At 44.4% G+C, this 26,308-nt stretch overlaps 1 long non-coding RNA gene across 2 annotated transcripts; it reads right to left on the bottom strand.

Annotated features, from left to right (window-relative positions):
* Window positions 1-2,669: 2,669 nt before the first annotated feature.
* On the bottom strand, window positions 2,670-25,714 carry LOC110569064 (uncharacterized). Of its 2 annotated transcripts, none has more exons than XR_002479236.2 (6): window positions 25,633-25,714; window positions 23,830-23,934; window positions 22,157-22,338; window positions 20,390-20,527; window positions 18,692-18,803; window positions 2,670-3,332 (listed from the first exon to the last, which is right to left on the bottom strand). It is a non-coding gene; the product is annotated as an uncharacterized LOC110569064 (long non-coding RNA). The 2 variants fall into 2 exon arrangements; XR_002479235.2 differs by lacking the exon at window positions 25,633-25,714 and adding an exon at window positions 25,433-25,521.
* Between the last annotated feature and the right edge of the window lie 594 nt (window positions 25,715-26,308).

Genomic DNA, 26,308 nt, shown 5'->3' with positions numbered 1-26,308 from the left:
TCACTTCCTTAGCAGCCAAGATCAGCATCCCACCCAGAATGAATTCTGGCTGTGGGAGAATATGGCATACACAGAGATATGTCTGGCATTTGGTAATACCTGGGTGAGAGCTTTCTAAGCTCTTATGAAGTGTATGATGCATAAGGTCCATTTCTAAATACTCAAAACATCATGCTGTGAAAGCACGTAATGTCTATAGTTAAGATGATAATGCCATGCAGAAAAACATGTGGCAATGTAATCACCAGTCTTTACTTTTTCAATGGCCTTGCACATGGCTGTTACTCTACTGCAGAAGTCCAGTGTCAGTAGTTTATGTTTACCCATTGTGTCATCAGCCCAATACAAAATACTGTCAAAATTACACCTGGAGGTGCTGAAAGGAAAATAATCTGAGGAAACGTACATTTTCAGTCTCAAGTTCCAAAGATTGATCATCAAAATGTGTGTGTCTATCTTGGCTGTCACCTTTACTACACGGTAGCGGTCTGAGGTGTGAGGAGTGAACACCACAGAGTTCTGGTTGCCCTTTGTTGCAAACTTTGTCAAAGGAAATATGCCTGATTACAGAAACGAATACTGTTCCCTGACAATCAATATAGAATCTAGGGTCATACTTTTCTTTACATGTAATAATAGCTTCTGCTAAATTTGTGATGTTCTGTAGGATTGTATCACTTATATCTAACACCTGAAATGTGATGCAAGGCAGTTTCATCAAAAAGGCTCTAGTCATGCCAGAGACAACAAATCCTGGATAGATGTATTCCACATATCTTATTGTTCTGTAAGTGAGAGCTATCACAGAATAATCATTTTGGTCTTCAAGGCCAAAAGAAGCAAAAAATTCCTCATGGCACTTTGTCAGGAATTAAAATGTTCCTGGGATCTCTTCATTTAGTTTTTGAATTCTCTACAAGAAGAAAACATGGTAAAAGTACTTGATTTCAAATTTCATTGTATCACCTACTCTCATCTCAAAATGTTAACTTGTCTTTAACTTCTAACACCCAATATACTTAGAGTCATAAGGCAAATATTTAGCTATTTCAAATATGTTGCCTCAAACTATTTGTGGAGGCAATTCACCAGGTTTTAAAGCATCTGAATTGAGACATTTGCCTCCATGTTTTCTAGAAGCAAGTTATTATTATGTTTACTATACATGAATACAACCTGTTCTAGTCTTCATAGTACGGAACCATATTTATCTGTAAAGAACCCGCACACTTCACACTCCACAGTGGTTTTCCGTAGATGACCTTTACATATGTATCCACTACCCGCTCCAGATTTTTGCCAATATTTGGTGGAAAACAGTTTTTTCTTCTATCTTTCTGGCTCTGGTGGCCATGACAAATGCCATTTGCAAGAAGCAGTCTAACAGCACTGGAAACATATAATATCCATGCACTACTCTCTGGATATCTTCGTTGAGTGCTTGTTGTTATGCCATCCTTTAGCTCATCACAGAATGAAAAAATGACTTCTGCTTGAAAATAATATCAAAATCCAACATGAAAGAGGCATCCAGAAAGTTCATCACTGTTTAAAATCAATTTACACTAACAACTCCAGAAGGCATCTTCTTTCTGTAACTTAAGAATTTAGTAGACATCAACCGTATTAAAATTCTTTCAAGTCATCCTGCAGTGATTATGGAATCAGACCTTTCTATCTTGATAGAATAATTTTGAATTATGCATTAAGCCTAACGTGACTTGGCAAACTATAAATCTTCATTTGTATACCCTTCATTGTCATCTTGTAAAATGACATACTACCTGATTTTGCTGGCAAAAACTTAGAACATTTATATTTTCATCATGCTTAATTTACAGAAGTTTTCATTTTCTTTTTCCACCCAGTGGCAAAATTTCATGACTCTAAAGCACTTAGACTCTCATCACATCATTTTTGTAGAGAAATAACACAAAGCAATAAGATTTTTTAAATCAACTAGCAGGGAGTTTGTAATTTGTGTATTAGAACAACCATTTAATTTGTTCTCTTTTATCTGCTGCAATGCTTTCCTAAAAACATTAGATTGGCTTTTTTATGATGTGCTAGTACATAAACCCAGGTAAAGAAAGAAGTTTGAGGCCTAATTTAACGTGGGCTTATATTACTTTTCTGGACATTGAGGAGGTATAAAAACACCATCAAAACTATAGGTTAAAGTGCATTGATTGAATTTAAAAATTAATAAGACAAAAAAGTTACAATTTATTTTTGTTAAAACAAATGTTTTATAATTGTAGTACTTTCAAGAGACAGGGTCATGCTGTTGCACAGGCTGCAGTGATAGGGTGCAGTGGCTGTTCACTGGCACCATCATTTCACTTACATCCTTGAACTCCTGAGCTTAAGAGATCTTTCTGCCTCAGCCTCTGGAGTAGCTGGGACTACAGTTGTGCATTACTGCACCTGGCTTTTGTGACTTTCACCCAGTTGAAAAACAGTCAAACCCTAGATAAGTTTCCTAGTAAGTCAATCATAGTTGAACTATTTTTTCCTTACCAACTCTGTAATTGATACTCCTTGTCATTATTGGATTCACTTTGAGATCCCCAGAAATAGACTCTTACTATGAGTGAAATCACATGAAGATATTACCCGGGTGATCCTTGGTTGTCTTCGTGGAAGAAAGAATTTACACAAAAGACCAATTTGTAAATAAAGAAAAGTTTTATTGGGAAAGTACAAATACACTCCAAGACAGGAGGGGGCTGACCCTACTGGAAACATCCCCATGACATTCTGCATTGTGATCTTCTCCTGCCTCAGTTCTGTATTTGCCCAGTTCTCACCAAAGTTTGGGGGATCCTCCCTTACTGTGCTTAATGCACATGCAGGGGAAACATCGATACAAATCCTACCTAATGGTGGCACTGCATATTACCACCACCCAGGGAAGTTATAGCAGTCAATTTTGTACTCATTGTGCCTGCTCAGCTCTCAGGAATTCCCCTTTGCCTTTTTTATCATGATCTAGTTAACAACATTCTGAGAGTTCGAAGATAGAGTGAGTACTGAGCATCCAAAGAGGTGTTCCGGGAGTTCTTTCCAACATGGATACCACCTCCTTGTGCCTGCTCATATCTGACTGTTTACTCTTACATTTCACCCTCAAGTGGTTGGGATACAGAAATATTTTGGGAGATGGGGCAGAGGTCATTCTCTGTAGCTACTTCCTGCTGAAAAGGGGCATCGAGGGTCTTCGGGGTCCTTCCTCCTTGCTTGCTGTCATGGTGAGGAGGTTTTGATGATTGTTGTCTCTTAGAAGATTTGACCCGTGCTGTCCAGAAGAGACATATAGTGGCTTGGTTGTCCTGGAGGGAAAGAAAGAGGTTGATAACCCCATCACAAGACCATTTGAAGTCTGATGATTTCTAGGTGGGAGGAAATAAACTGAGAAGATTCAGTGAGAAAGGCTCAAAAAGGAGAAGGAAGATAGAGGCCAGGGGTCCCAGGAAAGGGAAGAGCTATGAGAATGAAGACCAGGTGACACCCCAGAAGAGCCAACTCTTAATACCCCTTTATCAAAGGTAAGAGGCCTGGTCTATAAGATCTCTAATGTGCTCTTGGACCTGCTCTGATCTGTTAACAGAAAAATACAAGAATTATGTTAGAAATCTGAAAACCAAAGGGATACTGTAACTAACCTTTGACAAGTAGTTCTCCATTCTGATATTTGAAGACAATGAGCTTGATGTAGGAATCCTTAAGTCTTCCCTTGGGTTATGTATTCTGTTGAGACCTAAACTGTCATTAAACTTTCCATTGCAAGGTGATTCTAGGACAGGCATCATAGTATATGTGGCCAATAAACATCTGGTCTGTTCCTTCACTAGAAATTTGGTACAAAAATCTGCTAGAAATTCCTTCTGTAAGATTGCAAAAGGTAAATGCTGAGTGTCAATATTTTTCCCAAATGATGTCTAAATAATGTGTTGTTTAAAAAATCACCATGAGTGAATGAAATATACCACAAATGATGTGTCCACTTTCCAAGTCCATCTGCTCTGAGCTCCAGCTTGGTTGGAGCTCCAATCACTTTGAGCTCCATTTTGCTCGGAGCATCATCTGCTCGGAGCTCCATCTTACTTTAAGCATCATCAACTTTTCTGAGCTCTATCTTCTCCAAGCTCCAACTTGCTTGGAGCTCCAATCACCCGGAGCACCGTCTTGCTCTCAGCATGATCTATTCCAAATGTTAATGGCTCAGAGCAATGTTTGCAGTGCCAACCACTCCGAGCTCAATCTTGCTGTAAGCATCATCTTTTCTGAGCTCCATCTTATATGAGCAACATCTGTTGCAATCTCCATCTTGCTTGGAAGTCCATCTTGCTTCAAGTTCTATTTATTCCCAAGCTCCATGTGCCCCAAGCTCCATCTTGCTAAGAGCTCCAATCACTCCAAGCACTATCTTTCTCTGAATACCATCTGCATATACATTTATCTTGCTTGGAGCTTCATCTAGTCAGAGATCCATTTACTCTGAGCTCCATCTTACTGGAAGTTCTAATCACTCTGTGTTCCACCTTGCTGGGAGATCCAATCACTTCCAGTGCCATTTTGCTGTGAGCACCATCTGGTCGGAGTTCATCTTACTCTGAGCAACATGTGCTCTGAGCTCCACCTTGCTTGGAACTGTAATCACCGTGGGCTCCATTTGCTCTGAGCTCCAAAACCTAGCAACATCTCCTCCAAACTTCAACTTGTTTAGAGTTCATTTTTGCTCAGAGCTCCATCTTGCTCTGAGCTCCATCTGTTCTGAGCTCCATTTTCCTTTCAGTACCATCTGCTCTGAGCTCCATCTGGTCTGAGCTCCATCTTGCTCTGAGCTCCAACGGCTCTGAGCTCCACCGTGCTCTGAGCTCTATCTGCTCGGAGCTCCATCTTGCTCTGAGCGCCGTCTGCTCTGAGCTCCATCTTGTTCTGAGCAAAATTTGCTCTGAGCTCTATCTTGCTCTGAGCTCCATCGGCTCTGAGCTCCGTCTTGCTCTGAGCTCCATCTGCTCTGAGCTCCGTCTTGCTCTGAGCTCCATCTGCTCTGAGCTTCATCTGCTCTGAGCTCCATATTGCCCTGAGGTCCATCTGCTCTGACCTCCATCTTGCTCTGAGCTCCATCTGCTCTGAGCTCCTTCTTACTCTGAGCTCCATCTTGCTCTGAGCTCCATCTGCTCTGAGCTCTATCTGCACTGAGCTCCATCTTGCTCTGAGCTCCATCTGCTCTGAGCTCCATCTGCTCTGACCTCCATCTTGTACTCAGCACAATTTGCTCTGAGCTCTAGCTTGCTCTGAGCTCCATCTTGCTCTGAGTTCGATCTGCTCTGAGCTCCATCTTGCTCTGAGCTCCATCTGCTCAGAGCTCCATCTGCTCTGAGCTCCATCTTGCTCTGAGCTCCATCTTGCTCTGAGCTCCTTCTTGCTCTGAGCACCATCTGTTCTGAGCTCCATCTTGTTCTGAGCTCCATCTTGCTCTGAGCTCCATCTGCTCAGAGCTCCACGTGCTCTGAGCTCCACCTTGCTCTGAGCTCCATCTGTTCTGAGCTCCATCTGCTCTGAGCTCCATCTTGCTCTGAGCTCCATCTGCTCTGAGCTCCATCTTGTTCTGAGCTCCATCTGCTCTGAGCTCCATCTTGTTCTGAGCTCCATCTTGCTCTGAGCTCATCTGCTCTGAGCTACATCTGCTCTGAGCTCCATTTTCCTCTCAGCTCCATTTGCTCTGAGCTCCATCTGGTCTGAGCTCCACCTTGCTCTGAGCTCCAACTGCTCTGAGCTCCATCTTGCTCTGAGCTCTATCTGCTCTGAGCTCCATCTGCTCTGAGCTCCATCTGCTCTGAGCTCCATCTTGTTCTGAGCAAAATTTGCTGTGAGCTCCATCTTGTTCTGAGCAAAATTTGCTCTGAGCTCCATCTGCTCTGAGCTCCATCTGCTCTGAGCTCCGTCTTGCTCTGAGCTCCATCTGCTCTGAGCTCCATCTGCTGTGAGCTCCATATTGCCCTGAGCTCCATCTGCTCTGAGCTCCATCTTGCTCTGAGCTCCATCTTGCTCTGAGCTCCATCTGCTCTGAGCTCCATCTGCTCTGAGCTTCATCTTGTACTCAGCACACTTTGCTCTGAGCTCTAGCTTGCTCTGAGCTCCATCTGCTCTGAGCTCCATCATGCTCTGAGCTCCATCTGCTCTGAGCTTCATCTTGCTCTGAGCTCCATCTGCTCTGAGCTGCGCCTTGCTCTGAGCTCCATCTGCTCTGAGCTGCGCCTTGCTCTGAGCTCCATCTGCTCTGAGCTCCATCTGCTCTGAGCTCCATCATGCTCTGAGCTCCATATTGCGCTGAGCTCCGTCTTGCTCTGAGCTCCGTCTTGCTCTGAGCTCCATCTGCTCAGAGCGCCATCTTGCTCTGAGCTCCATCTGCTCTGAGCTCCATCTGCTCTGAGCTCCATCTTGCTCTGAGCTCCATCTCGCAATGAGCTCCATCTAGCTCTGAGTTCCATCTGCTCTGAGCTCCATCTTGCTCTGAGCTCCACCTGCTCTGAGCTCCATCTTGCTCTGAGCTCCATCTTGCTCTGAGCTCCATCATGCTCTGAGCTCCATCTTGCTCTGAGCTCCATCTACTCTGAGCTCCATCTGCTCTGAGCTCCATCATGCTCTGAGCTCCATCATGCTCTGAGCTTCAGCTTGCTCTGAGCTCCATCTGATCTGAGCTCCATCTTGCTCTGAGCTCCATCTTGCTCTGAGCTCCATCTTGCTCTGAGCTCCACCTGCTCTGAGCTCCACCTGCTCTGAGCTCCATCATGCTCTGAGCTTCATCTTGCTCTGAACTCCATCTGCTCTGAGCTCCATCTCGCTCTAAGCTCCATCGGCTCTGAGCTCCATCTTGCTCTGAGCTCCATCTGCTCTGAGCTCCATCTTGCTCTGAGCTCCATCTGCTCTGAGCTCCATCTGCTCTGAGCTCCATCTTGTACTCAGCACAATTTGCTCTGAGCTCTAGCTTGCTATGAGCTCCATCTTGCTCTGAGCTCCATCTGCTCTGAGCTCCATCTTGCTCTGAGCTCCATCTTGCTCTGAGCTCCATCTTGCTCTGAGCTCCATCTGCTCTGAGCTCCATCTTGCTCAGAGCTCCATCTGCTCAGAGCTCCATCTTGCTCTGAGCTCCATCTGCTCTGAGCTCCATCTTGCTCTGAGCTCCATCTTGCTCTGAGCTCCATCTGCTCTGAGCTCCATCCTGCTCTGAGCTCCATCTGCTCTGAGCTCCACCTGCTCTGAGCTCCATCTTGCTCTGAGCTCCACCTGCTCTGAGCTCCACCTGCTCTGAGCTCCATCTTGCTCTGAGCTCCATCTGCTCTGAGCTCCATCATGCTCTGAGCTCCATCTGTTCTGAGCTTTGTCTTGCTCTGAGCTCCATCTGCTCTGAGCTCCGTCTTGCTCTGAGCTCCATCTGCTCTGAGCTCCATCTGCCCTGAGCTCCGTCTGGCTCTGAGCTCCATCTGCTCTGAGCTCCATCTGCTCTGAGCTCCATCATGCTCTGAGCTCCATATTGCCCTGAGCTCCATCTGCTCTGAGCTCCATCTTGCTCTGAGCTCCATCTGCTCTGAGCTCCGTCTTGCTCTGAGATCCATCTGCTCTGAGCTCCATCTTGCTCTGAGCTCCATCTGCTCTGAGCTCCATCTGCTCTGAGCTCCATCATGCTCTGAGCTCCATCTGCTCTGAGCTTCATCTTGCTCTGAGCTCCATCTGCTCTGAGCAAAATTTGCTCTGAGCTCTATCTTGCTCTGAGCTCCATCTGCTCTGAGCTCCATCTGCTCTGAGCTCCATCTGCTCTGAGCTCCATCTTGCTCTGAGCTCCATCTGCTCTGAGCTCCATCTTGTTCTGAGCTCCATCTGCTCTGAGCTCCATCTTGTTCTGAGCTCCATCTTGCTCTGAGCTCATCTGCTCTGAGCTACATCTGCTCTGAGCTCCATTTTCCTCTCAGCTCCATTTGCTCTGAGCTCCATCTGGTCTGAGCTCCACCTTGCTCTGAGCTCCAACTGCTCTGAGCTCCATCTTGCTCTGAGCTCTATCTGCCCTGAGCTCCATCTGCTCTGAGCTCCATCTTGTTCTGAGCAAAATTTGCTGTGAGCTCCATCTTGTTCTGAGCAAAATTTGCTCTGAGCTCCATCTGCTCTGAGCTCCATCTGCTCTGAGCTCCGTCTTGCTCTGAGCTCCATCTGCTCTGAGCTCCATCTGCTGTGAGCTCCATATTGCCCTGAGCTCCATCTGCTCTGAGCTCCATCTTGCTCTGAGCTCCATCTTGCTCTGAGCTCCATCTGCTTTGAGCTCCATCTGCTCTGAGCTTCATCTTGTACTCAGCACACTTTGCTCTGAGCTCTAGCTTGCTCTGAGCTGCATCTGCTCTGAGCTCCATCATGCTCTGAGCTCCATCTGCTCTGAGCTTCATCTTGCTCTGAGCAAAATTTGCTCTGAGCTCTATCTTGCTCTGAGCTCCATCTGCTCTGAGCTCCATCTGCTCTGAGCTCCATCTTGCTCTGAGCTCCATCTGCTCTGAGCTCCATCTTGCTCTGAGCTCCATCTGCTCTGAGCTCCATCTTGCTCTGAGCTGTATCTTGCTCTGAGCTCCATCTGCTCTGAGCTCCATCTTGCTCTGAGCTCCATCTTGCACTGAGCTCCATCTAGCTCTGAGCTCCATCTGCTCTGAGCTCCATCTTGCTCTGAGTTCCACCTGCTCTGAGCTCCATCTTGCTCTGAGCTCCATCTTGCTCTGAGCTCCATCATGCTCTGAGCTCCATCTTGCTCTGAGCTCCATCTACTCTGAGCTCCATCTGCTCTGAGCTACATCATGCTCTGAGCTCCATCATGCTCTGAGCTTCAGCTTGCTCTGAGCTCCATCTGCTCTGAGCTCCATCTTGCTCTGAGCTCCATCTTGCTCTGAGCTCCACCTGCTCTGAGCTCCACCTGCTCTGAGCTCCATCATGCTCTGAGCTTCATCTTGCTCTGAACTCCATCTGCTCTGAGCTCCATCTTGCTCTGAGCTCCATCTGCTCTGAGCTCCATCTTGCTCTGAGCTCCATCTGCTCTGAGCTCCATCTTGCTCTGAGCTCCCTCTGCTCTGAGCTCCATCTGCTCTGAGCTCCATCTTGTACTCAGCACAATTTGCTCTGAGCTCTAGCTTGCTATGAGCTCCATCTTGCTCTGAGCTCCATCTGCTCTGAGCTCCATCTTGCTCTGAGCTCCATCTTGCTCTGAGCTCCATCTTGCTCTGAGCTCCATCTGCTCTGAGCTCCATCTTGCTCAGAGCTCCATCTGCTCAGAGCTCCATCTTGCTCTGAGCTCCATCTGCTCTGAGCTCCATCTTGCTCTGAGCTCCATCTTGCTCTGAGCTCCATCTGCTCTGAGCTCCATCTTGCTCTGAGCTCCATCTGCTCTGAGCTCCACCTGCTCTGAGCTCCATCTTGCTCTGAGCTCCACCTGCTCTGAGCTCCACCTGCTCTGAGCTCCATCTTGCTCTGAGCTCCATCTGCTCTGAGCTCCATCATGCTCTGAGCTCCATCTGCTCTGAGCTTTGTCTTGCTCTGAGCTCCATCTGCTCTGAGCTCCGTCTTGTTCTGAGCAAAATTTGCTCTGAGCTCTATCTTGCTCTGAGCTCCATCTGCTCTGAGCTCCGTCTTGCTCTGAGCTCCATCTGCTCTGAGCTCCATCTGCCCTGAGCTCCGTCTTGCTCTGAGCTCCATCTGCTCTGAGCTCCATCTGCTCTGAGCTCCATCATGCTCTGAGCTCCATATTGCCCTGAGCTCCATCTGCTCTGAGCTCCATCTTGCTCTGAGCTCAATCTGCTCTGAGCTCCGTCTTGCTCTGAGATCCATCTGCTCTGAGCTCCATCTTGCTCTGAGCTCCATCTGCTCTGAGCTCCATCTGCTCTGAGCTCCATCATGCTCTGAGCTCCATCTGCTCTGAGCTTCATCTTGCTCTGAGCTCCATCTGCTCTGAGCTTCATCTTGCTCTTAGCAAAATTTGCTCTGAGCTCTATCTTGCTCTGAGCTCCATCTGCTCTGAGCTCCATCTGCTCTGAGCTCCATCTTGCTCTGAGCTCCATCTGCTCTGAGCTTCATCTTGCTCTGAGCTCCATCTGCTCTGAGCTCCATCTTGCTCTGAGCTGTATCTTGCTCTGAGCTCCATCTGCTCTGAGCTCCATCTTGCTCTGAGCTCCATCTGCTCAGAGCTCCATCTTGTTCTGAGCTCCATCTGCTCAGAGCTCCATCTTGTTCTGAGCTCCATCTTGCTCTGAGCTCCATGTTGCTCTGAGCTCCATCTGCTCTGAGCTCCATCTTGCTCTGAGCTCCATCTGCTCAGAGCTCCATCTTGCTCTGAGCTCCATCTGCTCTGAACTCTATCTTGCTCTCAGCTCCATCTTGCTCTGAGCTCCATCTTCTCAGAGCTCCATCTTGCTCTGAGCTCCATCTGCTCAGAGCTCCATCTTGCTCTGAGCTCCATCTGCTCTGAGCTCCATCTTGCTCTGAGCTCCATCTGCTCTGAGCTCCATCTTGCTCTGAGCTCCATCTTGCTCTGAGCTCCATCTTTCTCTGAGCTCCATCTGCTCTGAGCTCCATCTGCTCTGAGCTCCGTCTTGCTCTGAGCTCCATCTGCTCTGAGCTCCATCTGCTCTGAGCTCCATCATGCTCTGAGCTCCATATTGCCCTGAGCTCCATCTGCTCTGAACTCCATCTTGCTCTGAGCTCCATCTGCTCTGAGCTCCGTCTTGCTCTGAGATCCATCTGCTCTGAGCTCCGTCTTGCTCTGAGCTCCATCTGCTCTGAGCTCCATCTGCTCTGAGCTCCATCATGCTCTGAGCTCCATCTGCTCTGAGCTTCATCTTGCTCTGAGCTCCATCTGCTCTGAGCTTCATCTTGCTCTGAGCAAAATTTGCTCTGAGCTCTATCTTGCTCTGAGCTCCATCTGCTCTGAGCTCCATCTGCTCTGAGCTCCATCTTGCTCTGAGCTCCATCTGCTCTGAGCTCCATCTTGCTCTGAGCTCCATCTGCTCTGAGCTCCATCTTGCTCTGAGCTGTATCTTGCTATGAGCTCCATCTGCTCTGAGCTCCATCTTGCTCTGAGCTCCATCTGCTCAGAGCTCCATCTTGTTCTGAGCTCCATCTGCTCAGAGCTCCATCTTGTTCTGAGCTCCATCTTGCTCTGAGCTCCATCTTGCTCTGAGCTCCATGTTGCTCTGAGCTCCATCTGCTCTGAGCTCCATCTTGCTCTGAGCTCCATCTGCTCAGAGCTCCATCTTGCTCTGAGCTCCATCTGCTCTAAACTCTATCTTGCTCTCAGCTCCATCTTGCTCTGAGCTCCATCTTCTCAGAGCTCCATCTTGCTCTGAGCTCCATCTGCTCAGAGCTCCATCTTGCTCTGAGCTCCATCTGCTCTGACCTCCATCTTGCTCTGAATTCCATCTGCTCTGAGCTCCATCTTGCTCTGAGCTCCATCTTGCTCTGAGCTCCATCTGCTCTGAGCTCCATCTGCTCTGAGCTCCGTCTTGCTCTGAGCTCCATCTGCTCTGAGCTCCATCTGCTCTGAGCTCCATCATGCTCTGAGCTCCATATTGCCCTGAGCTCCATCTGCTCTGAGCTCCATCTGCTCTGAGCTCCATCTTGCTCTGAGCTCCATCTGCTCTGAGCTCCGTCTTGCTCTGAGATCCATCTGCTCTGAGCTCCATCTTGCTCTGAGCTCCATCTGCTCTGAGCTCCATCTGCTCTGAGCTCCATCATGCTCTGAGCTCCATCTGCTCTGAGCTTCATCTTGCTCTGAGCTCCATCTGCTCTGAGCTTCATCTTGCTCTGAGCAAAATTTGCTCTGAGCTCTATCTTGCTCTGAGCTCCATCTGCTCTGAGCTCCATCTGCTCTGAGCTCCATCTTGCTCTGAGCTCCATCTGCTCTGAGCTCCATCTTGCTCTGAGCTCCATCTGCTCTGAGCTCCATCTTGCTCTGAGCTGTATCTTGCTCTGAGCTCCATCTGCTCTGAGCTCCATCTTGCTCTGAGCTCCATCTGCTCAGAGCTCCATCTTGTTCTGAGCTCCATCTGCTCAGAGCTCCATCTTGTTCTGAGCTCCATCTTGCTCTGAGCTCCATCTTGCTCTGAGCTCCATGTTGCTCTGAGCTCCATCTGCTCTGAGCTCCATCTTGCTCTGAGCTCCATCTGCTCAGAGCTCCATCTTGCTCTGAGCTCCATCTGCTCTGAACTCTATCTTGCTCTCAGCTCCATCTTGCTCTGAGCTCCATCTTCTCAGAGCTCCATCTTGCTCTGAGCTCCATCTGCTCAGAGCTCCATCTTGCTCTGAGCTCCATCTGCTCTGAGCTCCATCTTGCTCTGAGTTCCATCTGCTCTGAGCTCCATCTTGCTCTGAGCTCCATCTTGCTCTGAGCTCCATCTGCTCTGAGCTCCATCTTGCTCTGAGCTCCATCTGCTCTGAGCTCCATCTTGCTCTGAGCTCCATCTGCTCTGAGCTCCATCTTGCTCTGAGCTCCATCTTGCTCTGAGCTCCATCATGCTCTGAGCTCCATCTTGCTCTGAGCTCCAGCTGCTCTGAGCTCCATGTTGCTCTGAGCTCCATCTCCTCTTAGCTCCATCTTGCTCTGAGCTCCATCTGCCCTGAGCTCCATCTTGTTCTGAGCACAATTTGCTCTGAGCTCTATCTTGCTCTGAGCACCATCTACTCTAAGCCCCATCTGCTCAGAGTTACATTTGCTCCATGTTCCATCTTGCTCAGAACTCCAATTACTCTGGAGTTCCATCTTGCACTGAGCACCATCTGCTTGGACTTCCATCTCACTGTGAACAAGAACTTCTCTGAGCTCCATCTTGTTCTGAGCATGATCTGCTCAGTGCTCCATCTTCTCTGAGCTTCATCTTGCTAAGAGCTCTAAGCACTTTGAGCTCCATTTTGCTCTAAGCACCATCTACTTGGAGTTCCATCTTGCTCTAAGCACCATCTGCTCAGAGCTCCATCTCACTGTGAACATTTTATCCAAGCTCCATCTTGCTCTGATTACCATTTGTTTGGAACTCCTTGTTACTCTGAACAACATTTTCTCCAAGTTCCATGTTGCTCACAGCTCCATCAACTCCAAGGTCCATCTTTCTTGGCACTCTAATCACTCTGAGCTCCATCCTGCTGTTAGCACCATCTGCTTTGAGCTTTACCTAAAAGCAAGCAACATTTGCACAAAGTTCCAACTTGCTTACAGCTCCTTATCTCTCAGAGCTCCATCTGCTCTGAGCACCATCTTGTTCAGAGCTCCATCCTGCTCCGCGCTCCATCTTATACAGAGGAACATCAGCTCCAAGTTCCATCTTGGTTGGAGCGCCTTCTTTTTTGAGCTTAATCTGCTCAGAGCTCCATCTGCTATAAGTTCCAACTTGCTTGGTGCTCCAATCACTCCTAGCTCCATCTTGCTCAGAGAACCATCTTGCTTGGAGCTCCTTATTGTCTGAGCTTAATCTGTTCAGAGCTTCGTTTGCTTGGAGCTCTGTCTGCTCTGAGGTCTATATTGCTCAGAGCTCCATCTTGATCTGAGCACTATCTGCTCTGAGCTCCTACCACTCCAAGCTCCATCTAGCTCTGAGCTCCATCTTACACAGAGGAACATCAGCTCAAAGTTCCATCTTGCTTGGAGCTCCTTATTATCTGAGCTTAATCTGCTCAGAGCTTCATCTGCTTAGCTCTCTGTCTGCTCTGAGGTCGATCTTGCTCAGAGCTCCATCTGCTCCAAGCTCCATCTTGCTTGGAGCTTCTATCACTCCAAGCTCTATCTTGCTCTGAGCACCAACTGCTCTGAGCTATCACTCCAAGCTCCATCTTGCTCTGAGCACCATCTGCTCTGAGCTCCTATCACTCCAAGATCCATCTAGTTCTGAGCTCTGTCTTCCACAGAGGAACATCATCTCCCAGCTCCATCTTGCTTTGAGCTCCTTCTTTTCTGAGCTTAATCTGCTAAGAGCTCCATGTGATCAGAGCTCCATATGCTCTGAACTCGATCTTGCTCAGAGCTCCATCTGTTCCAAGCTCCATCATGCTCGGTGCTTCAACCACTCCAAGCTCCATCTTGCTCTGAGCACCATCTGCTCAGAGCTCCAACCACTCCAAGCTCCATCTTGCTCTGAGCACCATCTGCTCAGAGCTTCAACCACTCCAAGCTCCATCTTGCTCTGAACACCTTCTGCTCCGAGCTCCATTTTGCTCTGAGACCATATGCTTGGAGCTCCATCTTATACTCTGTGTAACATCTGCTCTGAGATTCACATTGCTTAGAGCTCCATCTCACCTGGAGTTCCATCTGCTCCGAGCTCCATCATGCTTGGAGCTCCATCTTGTTCAGAGGTCCATCTTGCTCTGAGCACAACCTGCTCCATGTATGTTTTTTGCCGCACAATTCACAATAGGAAAGACATGGAGCCAACTCATATGCTCATCAGTGGTAGACTGGATAAAGAAAATGTGCTACATATACATCATGGAATACTATGCAGCCATAAAAGGGTATGAGATCATGTCCTCTGCAGGGACAGGTATGAAGCTGAAAGTCATCATCCTCAGCAAACTACCACAGAAATAGAAAACCAAACGTTGCATGTTCTCACTCATAAGTGGGAACTGAACAATGAGACCACATTTTAATACTATTATATCCTCTATAGATGGTCTCTGTTTCTTGTAACAAAAGATATTTATACTTTGTAATTTTTTTCTTTCTAAAGGATTATGCCTTCTCCTATCTGTGCCAGCTTAGGGTTCAGGTTCACTACCCCACCTTGTAATAACCCACTCCATGTCCACATGTGGTTGCCTTCTTCTGTGATAATGTCTGCTCACAGAGTCTTACCACCGATGGGTCATTTGAGGGGAGGGGACCTCATATAGTACTCCATCAGGCAAATCACCAACTGAAAGAATTATTGAAACAACGTGTGTGTCTGCTTATCTCAAAGAATAATTAGGAGTCAGTTGAAGGTGATAAAGTTTTAGTAATGTTAGTAACATCTTAGATGACCAAGAATAATCCTGTGGGCCCCAAGAACATATTACAATATGGACTATGCCAGCAAAAATGTCACCCATCAGACAACAGCAAATGATGCTCTAGCTCAAATGTTAATTGTCCTCTATTGATGTGTGAAAGCACACAACCAGCAGGAGGCATAAACATCAGGGATACAAAGACTTTGCTGCATTATCTGTGGGCTTCAGTCACCAGTGAGACCCTCAGAGCCTACATCTCCTCTGTTACCACTGCAGTTCTTATCATACAGCAAATTTCCATGTATGTATCATTTTAGTTTTTGAATTCTGTACTTCATTTTTCTCTCAATCTAGTCATGAATCAACATCACACTTTCAATTTTCAAGAATTTACAGTAAATGAAATGAAGTTATTTTTTATATTCAGACTTTTGTAGACTTTTTTTTTTATTGTTCTTTACAACAAGTTCTCTAATCTCAAGAGCACAATCAGATAGTAGACACATTGGAGTCAAGCTCAATTTATCAATTGATTAAAGAATCACTGACCTTTTCATACTGTTAAATATACTTTTCTAAAATTGTGGTTTCATTATTTTTTATTTGTACAAGTCCATTTCATAATTTAAACATTTTTACAGCAATTCTGACTTGGATAAATTTTTAAAATATACTATGCTGTAGAATCTCAACAGTGTCTCTTTACAACTATGAACATGTACACAAGGCATTCTCATTAACTCTCTGAATGTCATTAATAGCATTAGTGGATTTCCAAATGCTGAGTCTCACTTGCACTCCTACCATAAAGGATGTCTGGTCATGCTATAGTATCCTCATATGTTGATATAATGCATTTTAATATTTATAACTTTTACTTTTATATCCATATGTCCTATTTGTCTGTAGTATTCAGTGTGTCTCAATCCAGTTAATGATCTTATAGCAATCTTATATATCGTCCCAAAACTTTTGGGGAATGTGTAACTGCTTTATAACTCTGACACAGTATAAGTGATATTTGTTTGCTAAACTTTTTTTTTTTGAGATGGAGTCTCGCTCTGTCCCCTAGGCTGGAGTGCAATGGCACAATCTTGCCTCATTGCAAACTCCACCTCCCTTTTGAAGCTATTCTCCTGCCTCAGCTCCCGATTAGCTGAGATGATAGGTGTCTGCCAGCATGCCTATCTAATTTTTCTATTTTTAGTAATGATGGGGTTTCACCATGTTGACCAGGCTGGTCTTGAACTCCTGATCTCAGGTGGTCTGCCCACCTTGGCCTCTCAAAGTGCTGGGATTATAGGCATGAGTCGCTGTGCCTGGCCTACTGAATTTTTTTATAATGGAACTTCTGTGTGGATCAAAACCGTCTTTTGATAAATGTCTCTGCTATTTCTACTATTACATTAACATTTACCCCTATTGAGTTAGAGATTCTAAACTGATGAACCACCCGACTGGCACTGTGCTCATAATATTGTTAATAACAGTAAAAGTAGGTATTCTTTTAGAAAATCAAGATTGAAAAGTAAAAACACACGTACACACAAGAAACAAAACAAAACTTACACCAACTCTCTCCATCCATTAGTGGCATAAACACAGAAAGATAACCAAATGGACCAAATGATGGAGCCAAATAATCAGACCAAAATTATATACCATAAACACATTTTTCAGAAACACACCAAAGGCCCCCAAGTTCAGAAACCTGGGTATTAACGTGCAGAGAACTGAAGTAAGATCCCTATGTTGCACAAGACACAAACATCAACAGAAAATGAACACCTAAGTCTAACACTGAAACCAAAAAAGCTCCCAAGAAAAAACATAGGGTGACTATTTTGGAGAAACTTCAATCTGTACGCACCAGTTGCCAAAAGAAAAACATAGGGAGATTATACCCATAAATAATACAATGCCTTTGCCATCTCTGTCACTTTATTTCCCAATGGGACACAGAAATAACTGCTAACAAAAGCAAATATAAACATGTTAGACAAAGGACAACTTTAAATTTTCTCAAGGAGAAAACAATGAACACAAAGAAAAGGTATTCTACAGATTGGGATAAAATTATGGAAAATCATGTATCTGAAAGGAACTGTTATCTAACATATACAAGAAACTAAAGGTACTAAGTGGGCAAAAAGATAAAACAACTAAAACCTGTATGTATCCAAACAGGCTACCCAAATACCCATTCAAAGACAGATTTGATAAAGAAAATATGACACATATACACCATGGAATATTATGCAGCCATAAAAAAGGATGAGTTCATGTCCTTTGCAGGGACATGGATGAAGCTGGAAACCATCATTCTCAGCAAACTGACACAAGAGCAGAAAACCAAATATCGCGTGTTCTCACTCATAAGTAGAGGTTGAACAATGAGAACACATGGACACAGGGTGGGGGATGGGGAACATCACACATCACAGCCTGTCGGGGGTTAGGGGCATTAGGGGAGGTAGAGCAGGGGGTGGGGGGATTGAGGAGGGCTAACATTAGGAGAAGTACCTAATGTTGATGACGGGGGGATGGATCCAGCAATCCACCATGGCACATGTATACCTATGTAACAAACCTGCACGTTTTGCACGTGTACCCTAGAACTTAAAGTATAATAATAATAAAAAAAAGGCTACCCAATGGATAGATTGAGGGAATCCCATATATCACCCAAATGTACATACAGTGAACACATTTTTCAAAAAAACACGAAGACACAATGGGAAAAGTCTATTCAAGAAATGATGTTGCGCAAACTAGATAACCACATGAAAATAGCGAAATAGGACAAAAATCAATGTAAACTACATTGAAGACCCAAACTCAATCTTGAAACCACTTACTTCCCTTAGGAAAACAGGGTGAGCATATATTTTAGAAGACTAATCTATGCACACAAGATGCAAAGTGTAAAATATAAAAGTAAGAAAATAAATATTTGAAGAAAAAGAACCATAGACAATGCCATGGGTTGGCAATCTTTTTCACTATTTTTAATTGCACACAAAAGTCACCACTAATACATAAACATCTGGGATTATGGAAAACACTGGATCTTACGCAGGGAAAAGAAAACAATGGACCAGAAGGGAAGGCATCTCGCGGACTGAAGTAAAACTATGGAAAATCCTGTTTTTGAAAGGAGTCAAAAAATATGTGCAAGAAACTAATACTACTGCGTGGAGAAAAACCAAAAACAACAAAGAAAAAAAAAACAACAAATACACAAGCTAAGTCTGGGCAAAGGACCTGAATAGACATATCTGAAAAGTAGGTGTGAAATTAACTCATAGGTAAAAGAAAAGTTTCTTAAAAGCTCTAATACTCACAAGAATGTCAAGAAAAACCACACTGAGATACATTTCCAACCACATAGAATGAATATTACCTAAAACAAAAATAAGAATTTGAAAAGCAAATGAATGGTATAGACTTGCAGAAGGGGAAAATCCTCTCATACACTAGAGGTGGGAATGTCAATTTGTACACACACTAGGAAAAACAACTGGAAGTTCCTCAAAGTAAAAATGCCATTTCATCTAGCCATCCCACCACTGGCTGTACATTTGCAGCCAGTGAAATTCCTATGTGGAAGAGACACCTGCTTTCCCCTGTGTACTGCAGTACTCACAATAGCCAAGATAGGAAATACACCTACCTGTTCATCCATTCATGAAGGAGTAAGGAAACTTCAATATACATCCAGAACAGAATAGTCTTCAACAACAGAAATGGGTGAAATCTAGTCATTTGCAGCCACATGGAAAAACCTGAGGGACATTATGTTAAATGAAATGAGTCAAGCAGAGAAAGGCATAAACAGCATGAACTCATGAATATGGAATCTAAAACACTTGACCTCATGGCGGTAGAAAGTTCAACAGTGGTTACCAGAGGATGTGGGGAAGAGGGAGCCTGGGCAGGGATTGGTAATGGGTACAAAGCTACACTTCAAAAACTGAGATCAATCCTGCCCTTCTCATCTATAGCAGGGTGACTAGGTTTAATATTGTAGTGTATTTTTCAAATAGCTGGTAAGGATTCTGAATATTCTCTCCACAGACAAATATTACCTAGAGAATGCCACAGATGGTAAATATTGTGATTTGAACAATATACTAGGTGTACCTATATCAAAATGGCCCCAGAATCCTCTAGGTACATACATATTCTCTAGGGTAATCTCTTTAAAAAAAAAAAGAAAGAAAGAAAAAGATGCCAATGATGCTAAAATTCACATGGAGCCATGAAACACCCCGAATATTGAAAGAAATCCTGGAAATAGAAAGTACGTGGGATGCATCACTGTCCTCCATTTCAAATTATATTGAAAAGCTATTATCTAAACAATAGATGACTGGCACTAAACAAGAAACCCAGACCAACAGACAGAAAAAGGGAGCTCGATCAGAAACCCAAACTCTTAGGTAGTGTACACATTTTGTAAAAGAACACCAAAAGACACAGAAAAGAAGGGGGAGTCTGTTTAATAAATTGTTTTGAAAATTGGATATCCCTATGGAAAATAATAAACTGGACCCCTATTGTGTAAAAGTTACAAAATCAACTCAAAATGAATTAGCGACTCATACAAAAAACTTCAAAGCGTCAAGCACCTCCAATGAGAAGACATATGATGTGGTGTATTTAGGTCAACATGGATCTGTGCTCACAATGTGCCAAAACAAAACAAAAAATACGGGGGGAAAAATGCGTAAGTGATGGATTAGTTTGGTCACAATTTTGTTTTTCTTTATCAGTAACCTACATGACAGGGAACCAAGAAAATAGACACATGTGGGACAGCATGACACTCTGGAGTTTGTGCCCAAGCAGTTAAAAACAATCCATGAATAAAATAAAAAATTATCCTGAAGTTTGCAAGAAAGGTTTAGGCAAACATACATCTGACAAAAGGCTGTCTTCAAAATGTCTAAGCAACAAACACTACTTACTAGCAAAAAACACAAAAGAGAAACTAACAACAAAACAAAACGGGGCAAAGGAACCTGAATAGACATTTCTGCAAAGAAGACATAACACTGAAAACAAATTTTACAAACTTGGATAACATCACAAATCATGAGAAATATGTAAATCAAACCACACACATATCATCTCATTATAATTCAAATGGATGTTATCAAAGCAATAAAATACATGAAAAGAGACACAAATGTGCAGAAACCAGTGGGAGTTTCCTCCAAAAATTAAACCTACAACTACCACTTCTTCTAACAATTCTACTACTAAGTATATCTTTTGTACAAAAGAAAACAGCCCATGCAAGAGATATCTGCTATCCTATATGGACTGCAGCACTCTTTGCAATTGCCAACATAAAGAATAAACTTACCTGCCCATCCACAGATGAAGGGATAAAGTAACTGTGGTGGATGTACACAAATAAAATAGTCTTCAGCCAGAAAAACAGAATGAAATTTCATCATTTGGAGCCATACTGTTGAACCTGGAGGACATCATGCTATATGACCTATGCCAGGCAGAGAAAAAAAAAGACACTGCCATATCTCACTCATGTAGCATTCAAAATTAAAGGTTTTAGTGCCCCGGTTTAGAAAGCACAGTAGTAGTTACCAGAGGCTGAAGGGAAGAGGGGGCATGGGCAGGGATCAGGAATACGTACAAAGTTACACTGAGATAGAGGAATGAATTGTTCTCTGTTTCACAGCACAGTGACTAGTGGTTAACACAACGGAAAAGATTCCAAATGTTTTCACCACAAAGAAATTAACAACTGTTTGTGATAACAGACTCTAAATATCCTGATTTTATAATTCTTCTGTGTCTGCACTAACCAAAATGCCCCACTCTAACTCCCCACATTGTACATATTTAACATATGGCTAGCCTTTTAAAAAATACATAAATATGCAATGCTGAAATTCATATGGACCACAAAACACCCAGAATTTCCAAAGCAATCCCAAGAAATCCAAACTACACGGGTTGTGTCACACTTACTGACTTTAAATTTCATTGAAAAGCTTGGAACCCCATTCCACACAAAGCAGTGGAATAGATGACAGGACCCAGATGTAAACCCACACCCCTAACACCATCTGATATTCAACAAAATCCACAAAAAATAAGCTATGAAGAAAGGACTCCCTCCTCTCAATAGATGGTGCTGGGATAAAGTACCCTTCTTGACAGAGGATTTGGCATAGCTTGGATATACCTAAGTCACCAAAAGCAAGTGCAACTACAACAATTATTGACGAATGTGACCTAATACACAAAAGAGCTGCTGCATGGCAGAAATTACCCACAGAATGAACAGACAGCCTACACAATGGGAGAAACGTTTCCACATATGCATCTGATGAAATCTAATATCCAGGATCTACCCTAAAGATGTTAAGCAAATAAATCAGCAAATTAGATCCTGGATGAAGTCTAATATCCAGGATCTATCTTAAACACATCAAGCAAATAAATCAACAAAACAAAAACCCAATGAAGAAAGGGCAAGGGCCATGAAAACACACATCTCAAAGGTGGCTTACAGCAACAAACAGACAGGATGACATTTCTCTAGCAGAGTAATCACCAGAGAAATGCAAAGCAAAAGGCCCATGAGATAGTATTTCACACTGGTCAGAATGATGATTATGACATAGTCCACAAGAATGAATGCCATCAAGGCAGAGGAGGAGAGGGACGCTGCTCTGCTGTTGGTGGAAATGCAAACAGTTCAGACACCATGGTAAACAATGTGGGGATTTCTCAAGTAACTTTCTTGACATCACTAATCCTCACAAAAATGTCCATGAAAACCACACTAAGATTCTGTCTCATTCCAGTCAGAATGAATACTACCAAAAACAAAACACAAATTTTTGAAAGCACCAACCAGTGTAGACTTACAGAAGGGTAACCTCTTAAACACTATTGGTGGGGATGTAAATTAGTATACATACTATGAAAAACAGCTAGAGGTTCCTGAAAAAATTCACAGTATAACTACCATGTCAGCTAGCAGCCCCACCACTGGTTCCACATTTAAAGCAGTTGAAATCCCTAGTTTGAAGAGAGCTATCTGCCTTCGCATGGGTACAGAAGCACTCATAACTGTGGTCAAGGTACAGAACCAACCTACCTGTCCATACACAGCTGCAGGGATGAAGAAACTGCTGTACAGATACACCATGGAGTATGTTCCAGTCATAAATCTTTGGGAAATCCTGCCACATGCAGCCATATGAAGAACCTGGAGATTGTCAGGTCCAATGAATGAGTCTGGTAGAGAAAGTCCCATGCCACATATCTCAGGCATATAGACTGAAAAAAAAAAAAAAAAAACTTTATCTCCTAGAAGTAGAAAGTTCAATAGGCATTACCAGAAGCTGCTGGGGAGATGGAGGAGATCTTGGAAGGAATCAGTAATCGGTACAAAGTTACTCTCAGATCAGAGTAATCAATTCTGGTCTTCTATTCTACAGCAGGGTGACTAGTCTTAACACAAATGTATCATATGTTTCAAAGTATCTGGAAGGAAAGATTCTGAATGTTATTACCATACAAAAAGAAAAAAAAGCTATATAAGGTGAAGAGATGTTAAATAGCCAGATTTGATCATTAATCAACATATATATGTATCAAAATCTTCCTTGTATCTTCTAATTATATACATTTAGTGTATGGCAAATAGTGTTTTAAGAAATATGAAGAAACAACGCTAAAATTTACGTGGAAATGTGAAATACCCTGTATTTCCAAAGCTATCCTGAGAAATACAAACCATGTGGGATGTATCACATTCCCTGAGTTCTAATTAAATGAAAATCCCTAGTTAACTGACCCATATGTTGCCAGCATACACAGAGAAACATGGACCAGTGAGCAAAATGAAGGCACAATAATAAACAGAAATAACATTGTGTATACAATAATAAACACAAATTTATACAGAGTGAACATTTTTCAAAACACCACCAAATTGACACAATGGGGAAGTTTTGAAAACTAGCTATCCACATGCTAAAAAATAATGCAGGATTCTTATGGTATTGATTGTACAATGATCAACTCAAAAAGATTAAAAGATTCTACACAAAACTTGCAACCATTAAGTTCCTATAAAGACAACCTCAGATGTGGGAATATTTAGGGCAACTTGGATGCATGCTCATGGTTTACAAAAAGTAACAAATATACAAGGGAAAAAATCATGGACAATGGACTTTTTTGGTAGTGATTTTTTTTTCTTGATTAGTAACCAACAGCACAGCTAACCAAAAAATTATGCAAATGTGGGACCATGTGAAACTGAAGAGTTTGTGTCCAACAAAGGAAAACAATAAACACAATGAAAAAGCATACTAAAAATTATTTTAAAATTTGGGCACACACACAGTGGATAAGGGGTTATTTTTGAAAAGGCACAAGCCAGTAACACTACCAGCTGGCAAAAAAAACCAAAACAACAGAAAAATAACCAGACCAAAAATTGGACAAATAACCTGAATAGGTATTGGTGCAAAGACAGGAAACTGATTATAAAATCATGGTTAACATTACTACTCATGAGAAATATGAAGATCAAAACCACCCTCAGATCTTATCTCACTCCAACCAGAATGAACATTATGAAAATATTAAAATATTTACAAAGACATCTTCTGGTATGAATTTCCAGAAAGGGGAACTGTTTATGTAAACATAAATTAGTATTAACACTATAAAAAATTTGAGAATCCTGCAAAGAATAAAAAAGAAAAAGAAATACCATGCCATCTAGCAGTCCCACTACTGGGTATATATTCAACCTACCTGTTCATCCAGATACTGAGACCAAGAAACTCTTGTATACATTCAGGAATATTCTTCGGCCATCAAAATAATGAAACAGCATCATTTAGAGCAACCCAGATGAATCTGGAAAATATTATGTTAAACGTAATGAACTAGGCCCAGAAAGACACACACTGCATGATACTCCTCCTGTGAAATCTTAAGATGTTTACCTTAAGTAGAAAGCAAAATATTGGTAACTAGAGTCTAGGAGATGGAGGGGGAATGGGGATTGGTTATGGAAACAAAGTTATCTTAACATTAAAGGACTAAATCTGAGTGTTCTCCTCTTCAGCCTGGTGACTGGAGTTAACAATACTATATTTTTCAGGAGAGCAAGAAGGGAGAATTTTGAATGTTCTCTCCACACAAAAGTGATACCTGTATGAGGGAATAGAGATCCTAAGTACCCTGATTTGATCATTACTCAATCTATATGTATGAAAATGTACCCCTAATTATGGATCTTTATGTTGTGAAAAAAGGTTAACAGAAATAAATACGTATTGCTAAAAATCACAGGGAACCACAAAAGCAATGAATGTCTAAAGGAATCCTGAGAAATACAATCAAAGTGAGGACCCACAATCCTCAATACCAAATTACACTGCCAAGTGGGACTACAGAAATCTGAAAAGTGTTTGCACAGCAAAGAAAACTGTTTTCCAAATTAAAAAAAAAAAATCCTACAGATTAGGCAAAAATTTCAGGCAATCGTGTAATTCATGAGTTCTTGTCATCTAACGTGTACACAAAAAACCACTACAAAGTAGCAAAAGAATCCAATCTAGAGCCTGAACAGACAATTCTGCTGACAAAAAAATCGAACAACAGATAAAAGATAAGGTCCTCAAAACGAACTATTCATTAGAAAACTGTAATTCAAAACCACACGCAGATAATCTCACAGTTATTAAATATTCCTGGAAAGTTTTTAAAAAATAGAGAGGCGAGGCACGGTGGCTCACGCCCCTGTAATCCCAGCACTTTGGGAGGCCTAGTTGGGTGGATTACCTGAGGTCACGAGTTCAAAACCAGCCTGACCAATATGGTGAAACCACATCTCTACTAAAATACAAAAATTAGCCTGGCGTCGTCGTAGTGGGCACTTGTAGTCCCAGCTACTCAGGAGGCTGAGACAGGAGAACCCAGGAGGTGGAGGTTGCAGTGAGCCGAGATTGCGCCACTGCACTCCAGCCTGGGTGACAGAGTGAGACTCAGTCTCAAAAAAAAAAAAAAAAAAAAAAGAAATGCAGGTGTTAAGGGGAACTCATACACTGTAGGTGAAAATTAGGATACCACAGTTCAGAGGTCCGTGGGGCTCGGAAGGACCCAGGTCCTGGGCTTCACCACGGGCTCTGGGCCAGTGCGCTCCTGGATGCTGGATGCGGGTCAGACACGGGCATAGCCTTCCAGGCAGGGTTGCAGACGCTGCCATGGCCATGACGCCACAACCGCCCCCACGCGGATGACTGGGGCCCAAAGGCCCACGAAGAAGTCACGGCTGGAAAGCAGGGAGCCGCGGAGAAGGAACAGAGAGGCCTGGAAGGTTCCCGGTGGGGTCCACGTGCCCGCCACTTACCGCAGAGACATGCCTCCTCCTCCACCATCACGTGGAAGCCACCAGGGCTTCTCTGAAGAAGTTCTCTCCCGCCGCGCCGCCGCCCCCGCTGCCTCCCACCGCGCCGCCGCCCCCGCTGCCTCCCACCGCGCCGGTACTACGGCTGCCTCCCACCGCGCCACCGCCCCCGCTGCCTCCCACCGCGCCGCCGCCCCCGCTACCTCCAAGCGCTCCGCCGCCCCTGCCGGCTCCTCATACAAAGCGCAGTCTCGACTTTCTTCCTTAGGGGCACGCACACTGACAGCGTCCCTCACCTCAAGCTGCAGCACCACCCCGTCTTAAAGGGGCCGTGGCTCGGACTGGCCAGAACAGCTTCGGGTTGCGGCACAGGCTGAGCCTCTGTCCAGCCCCAGGAGTTAACTAAAGGCCCCCGATCTCTCATCCTCCCCGGCTCTAGAGCCCTAGAGGTGGCAGGAGTGGAGCCTTGTGACCCCAGCCCCGAGATCACCTCCCTTTGCTTGGGGAATGCCCGGGATCTGACCCTGCTTCCTCTGGACCTCAGCTTCAAGATCTGCGAAGGAAGCGGCCTGCGGGGAGCTCTGGGCTCCCTCAAGCTCGGAGCCTCAGGATACAGGGTGGGCTCCCTTGCCCCTCTGCAGAGGGGACTCAGAGAACCATGGAAAGCTGGGGGCTGGAGACACAGTCCGGAGGGAAGCAGGGCCTCAGCGGCCTCACTGTCTGTCTGCATCCGTCCTGTGGGAGCCCGGGGGGCCTCGCTAGGGCCCATACACCCGTGGCCTCACCAGGGCTGCCTGGATCACCCAGCCCCCCAGGAGACAGGCAGGGGCTCTGGGGCCCAGCCCTGCCCCCACCTCAACTCCATCTTGGGTCAGCGCC

Source organism: Aotus nancymaae, unplaced genomic scaffold (genome assembly GCF_030222135.1).
Source record: "Aotus nancymaae isolate 86718 unplaced genomic scaffold, 86718_ANA_hifiasm-v0.15.2.pri h1tg000022l_1, whole genome shotgun sequence".
Classification (NCBI taxonomy): Eukaryota; Metazoa; Chordata; class Mammalia; order Primates; family Aotidae; genus Aotus; species Aotus nancymaae.
This window is presented reverse-complemented; position numbering and strand designations above follow the sequence as displayed.